The sequence below is a fragment of the Zootoca vivipara genome, chromosome 9 (genome assembly GCF_965207765.1).
Source record: "Zootoca vivipara chromosome 9, rZooViv2.hap1.1, whole genome shotgun sequence".
Lineage (NCBI taxonomy): Eukaryota > Metazoa > Chordata > Lepidosauria > Squamata > Lacertidae > Zootoca > Zootoca vivipara.
Genome location: NC_142592.1, coordinates 37,699,064 through 37,706,156, shown reverse-complemented (window position 1 = coordinate 37,706,156; position 7,093 = coordinate 37,699,064). Strand labels below are relative to the sequence as shown.

General features: G+C 36.3%; 1 long non-coding RNA gene across 7 annotated transcripts in view; it reads right to left on the bottom strand.

Annotated features, from left to right (window-relative positions):
- Window positions 1-7,093, bottom strand: part of LOC118091582 (uncharacterized) — a 97,866-nt gene that overhangs the window by 30,972 nt on the left and 59,801 nt on the right. For all 7 annotated transcript variants that reach the window (XR_015945838.1, XR_015945840.1, XR_015945839.1 and 4 more), the window contains 3 exons: window positions 6,016-6,224; window positions 4,706-4,816; window positions 3,912-4,042 (listed from right to left, as the gene is read on the bottom strand). This is a non-coding gene — a long non-coding RNA (uncharacterized LOC118091582). The remainder of the gene's footprint in view (window positions 1-3,911; window positions 4,043-4,705; window positions 4,817-6,015; window positions 6,225-7,093) is intronic.

Here is a 7,093-nt window from a genome sequence, read left to right as displayed (position 1 = left end):
AGGAAAGAAACCAGCTATCAGGATGTAGACTTTGACCCTCCAAGTCATTTGCTTGGGGGGGGGTTACGCCCCTGTTGCAAGTCATGAATATGTATACTGTATATATTAATTTGCAATAATTTATATTTAAGAACTGCAGTATAGTTTTTGAAATGAGGTGATAAACTGGCAGCTAGGCAGAAAATTTCATACACATGTAGAAAGCGTGAGATATATCTATCTATATATATACATCTATTCAGTATTTACTATTTCATCATCTCTTTCTTCAGTTTAAAATGTGGAAATAATGGCAACGTTCAAGAGAAGATGCATTATTAACAGATATATACACCATTAGCAAAGCCAAATGGTTCCTTCATAGCAAAATAAATTATACTTGAATAAACAGCTTGGAATGCTATGTTATACGTGGTTAAATTCTGTGCATGCATTGTCAAGTTTTAAATGCATGTTTTTTGCAAGCCTCTAATCTAGATGTGATTGTCTGAGGCATTTGACAGAACAGGTGTATTATTTTAGTTTACGCAAACATTTCAACATGTATTAAGGGAGTTTACATGGTAAATTGAAAAGTAGAGAGGCAGAGCTGGCAGGTCGCAATTAGTTATTTATATAAAAATCCAAGAGGAAAATAGAATGGTTATAAATGTTGAGCAGTGTATAGTTAAGAGACCGTTAAAGGTCTCTTAAGCATGTGGATTGCTTAGTTCAAACACTAGGTCTCAAAGTGTGTGTTTTGTGTCCTGAAAGGGTTTACTTTTCCTTTCCTTTTTTTCTTTTCAAGGCCAATCCAACTGAATGAACTCCACACCAAATTTAGTTTTCATCATTTTCACTTTTTTTCATGGGGTCCCATAAAAAGGTTTTTTTCCCCTCCCTGGAGGGTGTTTTAAGTGTAAATGAAAGGGCTAGGTAGGATGTTGCTGCTGCCTCAGGCTCCTTAATTTCTCCACTACAATGCCTAGGACTTCACTATCTTCACAGAGTCAGTGTGAACTCATTTTTGATGAAAGAGAGAAATAAATTGAATAGGACAGGAGATTGCATATTTATTACAATTTTAATAACATACATGAAAATTTGAAAAGATAGGAACTCTTAACTATGCAGTGAATGTAACGCCAGGATTTAACTTGGCTCACCAGTGCTGTTTCTAACCTTTGTGAGCCAGCAGGATGGAAAAGGAAGCAGGTTCTTAACTTTGCACTCTCAGATATAAAGGACATAAGCTTCTTTCCACTGCTATTCAACAAAAGGCTCATTAATTGTACAGGTATGCTGGAGGATATAGGCCAGTGTTTTCCAACACTGGATGAGGCCCCCGTCTCATAGAGGAGATTGCATTCCACCAGTCCTAACTGTATCCTTCCCAAATTCCACCCACACACCCTGACCATAGCTACAAATCCACTCTGACCTAACCCAAGGGTGTGAGAAGGCCCCTTACAAATTAAAAACAAAATTTGCATCTTCTGCTCTATGGCCACAGGGCCTTTTTACTGCAAGAGCAGCATTTAATTCCCCATCTTCATTTGCAAGTTGTGGAAGCCTCTCACAAACTTGTGTGCTAGCATTGTTATACGTTTTCTCCTTCTGCTAAAAATAATAATAATAATCTGTAAATAGAGAAAATTAGATTTCAGGTAGTAGGTTTCTCACCTAGACCTATTCCATACTGGAGCCCTTAACATTGCTGACACTTTGGTTTTCTGCAATCATTTGTAGAAGTAGAACTAAAATTGTGGCTCCACTTAACTCCTACATTAGTCCTATAGTACCACCATGGTCCATGGTCTGTATCCATTTAATGGTCTGTATCCATTTAATGTTTATTATTTTTACTATGTTTTATATCTGCTGTAAGCCATCCAGAGTGGCTGGGGAAACCCAGCCAGATGGGTGGAGTATTATTATTATTATTATTATTATTATTATTATTATTATTAGAGTAAGCTCCACTCAACAAACATCACCTGGCATTTTCATTAGAAGCTGCCTTTTGTGACTTTAGTGATGAATTGCATCTCAGTTTCCCCATAATTGTACAATTCCCCAAGCCCCCACTTAAAAAAAAAAGAAAGTAAAATGACACTATTCAAAAAGTAATGGAAGAAAATTAAAGAAATGAAAAGAAGCCTGCAATTTAAGATTCCCATTGTTGGTGAAGAAGAACTAATTAGCCAGCTATGCTATGTCACAATGAACAGGAAGCAGTTTGTGTCAGACACTCCAAGGAGGAAGTTTCTAGTTAAAGGTGCAGGAGTGACTCTGAAAAGCCTCAAGAAAATTTTTGCTAATCTACACTGGAGAGACTGGCAGTGGGGTTTTGTCTGCTTGATTTGCATGCAAATTAGTTGGGGAGCTTTGCATCCTGTCTTATGTATACACACTAACACTTGCAGACCAGATTCACCACACTAGCTGCAGGATGCAAAAAAAGGGTAATCTGGGAGGAATCTACACACATAAAAACTGTTCTGAAAATGCTGTGTTAAAAAATACAGTGAATTTTCCATAAGGCTCACCATTGCCATCTAGTGTCATATTGTATATTGCACTTAAAGCACGCTTAAAACGTTTTATTTGCAGCTGTATAGCCAAGTCCCACAGAGAACTATGAAAAGGTGCCTCCTCTATACTATCTTGCTGGTCCGGAGCAATATGGCAGGTCCATATGCAAAATGATGCTAGCAAGATTCTTGAGGTGATGTGGAGAAACTTGCTTCAAGGAAGCACACACAAAAACCAGTTTGAGAATTACAAGCATACAACACAATCGTATGCATGTCTAGACAGAAGTAGAGCTGCTGTGTGGTAATTAAATATAGGATTGCAGCCTCAACTCATCTTGCTTTTTCCTATGTAATAGCGGGTGAATTGAGGAGGAGGAGGAGGAGGAGGAGGAGGGAAGAAGAAGAAGAAGAAGAAGAAGAAGAAGAAGAAGAAGAAGAAGAAGAAGAAGAAGAAGAAGAAGAAGAAGACCAGAAGGGATTCAGCAGTCATATTCTGCATTATAATGCTTAAAACATATGTACCCCAAATCTGTGTTTTATTTACATACTCTTAAACCACTGATTTCTGTTACATACTGAGCCTATTTTTTCACTCTGCTTTTAGTTTAATTTTTCAAATTTTTTTTAAAGATTTTATAATGAATTTGAAATTATGGTATGGCATTTCATCAACATTTTGGACATTAGTGAAGTGAATATTCCATATTTCCTTTCCACGCCATTTTATGATGTTTTCTTTAATCCGTGGGAAGTGCTAAATCAAAATGACTCATGAAAGTTTATGAGAAGAAACAATAGCTGGTGCCTGCAGATATAATAAACAAGCTAACAAATAAATAAATACATTGAACATAAATATTGCAAAGAAACTTCAATTTCATATGGAATGAAGCTAGGAATTCCAAAATATTGCTCCAGTTCAATTAGAATGCAGTAATGCCATATTGTCAATGCCATTGTATAACCTATACACAGAATCACAGAAAGATAACACAAGTGATTACAAACATTAGTTCAAAGATGCATAAACCTATTGAAACCAATGGATCTATTCTGTGTAATCCAACTGAATATCACCAGTGGTATATGACTGCTAGCAAGGACTACTCCAAAAGTTTATTATAAAACTATCCTAAAAACCTTTTCCTTAACCTGGAAAAGTGTGTGGATGTTATTATTAGGCCTCTGTAAATTAATGGACTCAACATGTTTTATAACAGTTTGTCAGCTTTAAAAGCAGACTTTCATACTTCGTACAAGTTAAACTCTTGAAACATTTTCTATGCTAGACTGCAACATTAACGAATTAATTACCAGTGTTAATCAACTTGAAAGAACACAGTCTAATTAAACTTGATATTAGAGATATTAAATAGATAATGTTTACTGTCCTACCTGTTTCATCTCAGGCTCACTCTTACTTTTGAAATTCCTTTGAAGAATATTCTTCTCTGGATTCTGGAAAGCGATTTTGCCATTTGAACAGCTTTGTCCAAACTAAATCATGTTCCTTTTTACTAGCCTATCTTCTCAATGACATAGGGGAGGAGGAAGAAAGAAAATTAAAAGGTTTTTAAAAAACGTGAATGATAACCTTTTTTTCTCTGTTTGCATTTAAATTGGACTGAATACTTTAGCACTAGGTTTTAATTTCTGAAGGGTTAATCACCCGAGCTTTAATCTCCAATAAAAATTGCTGTAGCCTGAGTCACCTGGGAGACATTTATTATATTCTTACTCCAGTGCAAAAAGAATGCATCGCTAATCTTCTAGCCCTTTATATTAGCACATTTGCTATTAACATATTTCTCAAAATTATTAGTTCCTCTGAAACTATTACAAGCAGTTCATTGCTACATATCCCAGGAATTAATCCTGTTAAAAGCCAGACACATCTGCTGTGACACTGCTTTAGCATTTCCTCCTGTAATCCATATAGACATTTCTTTCTCCAGCTGAGTTCTAACAATGCCCTAAGTCTCAATTACATGAATTATTATGGGAGTGCTGATTAAAACAACAATATACTTGTTCTAGTAGCATAATCTTTCCTTCTGTATGAAATTTGCATCACTAATCTGGTTTTTTACTTCTATATTTACACCATTCTTTGTTTCCAAGAAAACTATTGAGTTGTTAAAAAACCAATGGTGAACAATAAAAATGCCAGGCAAGGTTAACATTTTTACCTTTAACTGATGATGCGGAAAGCACATTTCTGATCAAGAAATAGTATTTCAATTCAGAACAATATCCTGAGTAAGGGAAGAATATCAGCCGCCACTGCTGCATTTCTTCTTCTAGGAATTAAAAAAATAAATCATCACTTAATTTGACCAGACAGTATAAATTACCAATATGAAACACTGAATCATCCTTAAAAGTCTTAGTGAATGTGCAATGGGATCAATAATGTTTTAATATAGTTTACAATCTGCAGATGACAGACATACTGTAACCGGGGGGGGGGGGGAGCCCACTGTTAAATAGAATTTTTTCAGAGATATTTCTGTGATCGGAATGACAACCCACCACAATAGCTACTGCATATTCACTTAACCTGCAGAAGAAACTATTCTCTAATTTTGTTAAAATGCACAATTTCTTCTATAATTCTCAACAAGCCCAGAAAATATCCCTTACTATGCCATGGGCTTTATTAAATCAAAACATTGGTAAAGTATGCAGGCTTTATATATGATGTTTTCTTATTTCAAGTTTTCATGTCCTGTTTCATAAATCCGGTAGTGTTTCCTTTGTCTTCATTTTTTAATAATTTCCCATTATTTCTCTTTCTTTCTTTGTTTTGTTTTGCAGGGCGCATACACAGAACCATCAATGTCAATATTCAGAGTCATATGTTAGCTTGGCAATAGCAACATGTACTCTGGGGACAACTATGTGAGCAAATACCGCTCACAAAGAGGGAAGAAAATACAACTGCAAAGAAGAAAGAGATCTGCAAAACAATTTTTTTACCCATAAAGCACATAAGTATTTGAAATAAAGAACTGTGATATGTGGATATTTCCTAAACGGTTTGAGGTATTTGGAATCAAGATTGTTAATCATGTATTGTCATCAACCTCTATATGCATGAGGAGATGCATAAACGTGTATATTTTAACAACATTCCTTAGCATAATACCAGGAGGTCTAAGCTATGCATCATACATTTAAAGATACCTGTATATGCAGGCAAAAAGTGAAAAACCTTAGAGAACCTATTAGCAGTTAGAAAGAGAGAGAGCGAGAGAGAGAGAGATCTAAACCATAGCAGCAATTACCATATTCACAGCTGATTTAAATAATGTTTGGCACAATAATTAACAAAGGCAAGATATTTAAAACTTGCTATGCAGATAATAAACAAAGATAAAGAAACATCAAATATTAATGTAGGTACCCCATGACATCCTGAAATGAAAATTAATGCTTTCTTAGATTGCACAAAAGGAAAATGAAGAGCGGAAATGCAATTGTGAAAAAACAGACATACCATTAGCCATTCAGGTGCAGTGCTTCTCATTCTAGCCACATAGTTCTGCAGCTCCATTAGTCCAAAAGTCGACTCTGCCACGCTTGTGATCTTTGTGGGCGACAATGGCATCATACTGCTGGCAATTTTTTTCGATTAAACTTCTCAGACACGGTAGCAACTTTGTTAATTATGATATTAGGCAGCTGGCGGGCACGATCAATCACCCACTATAAGAAAGCCAGACAACGAGACATCTAATCATTGCAACCAGAGCAGATAAATTTTGTTCCTTTCTTATACGTGTCAGAGATTCTATCCCTCCTGACCCCTCTACACTGCCATCGACTGTCAAATTTAGATTCAGCAAGCTCCCGGCTTTTCTTTATCCCTGCCTTAGATCTGAAAGTCCTGGTTATCAGGAAGACAAGCGTCACCAGCTGTCTCAGAGCAGGAAGGCAATCAGGTGAATAGTACTTATTATCTTTCATTGCTTTCTGAGGAATGACAAGATTGATTTGGGACCAAGAGCACATCCATATCTCAAGAACGGCTACCGGGGCTTCAAGTTCAGGCAGTGGTGCATATGTAAACCTGCACTGAGGGACATCAGTGCTAACCTTATTAATAATGCATCCTTAAAATTTAGGGGATTAGATGGAACCCTTGAACATTAAGACAATTCCCTTTTAACCATGACACTAGGTATTCCCTTTGCTCCCCTCCTGCTCCCAAAATGGGCAATCCAACTCTACCCAGAGGGCTGTGTTTTACAGTTGGGTAGCCTTAATTGGCCCCACAGAAGCAGTTGGCTCTCATTAAAGTCTTCTCTGTAGGCACCTTCCATCTTAACTAGTCTGACAGCCTATGAACTCCAACAAGTGGAACAGGCTCCTAAATTCTACCGTAATCTTGTTACAGGAAGGCTCCCTTCTAAATAAATGTAAGTTAAGTGATAGTTAACATTTCACCATCGCTCTTGAAAAATACTAAATACATCAATTTAAAACAGCAGACTATTGGAAATGGTCGAATCCTTACTGCAAGACGTGTTATGAAAATAAAATAACTATTCAGCAGATTCTGGGTCATTTAAATT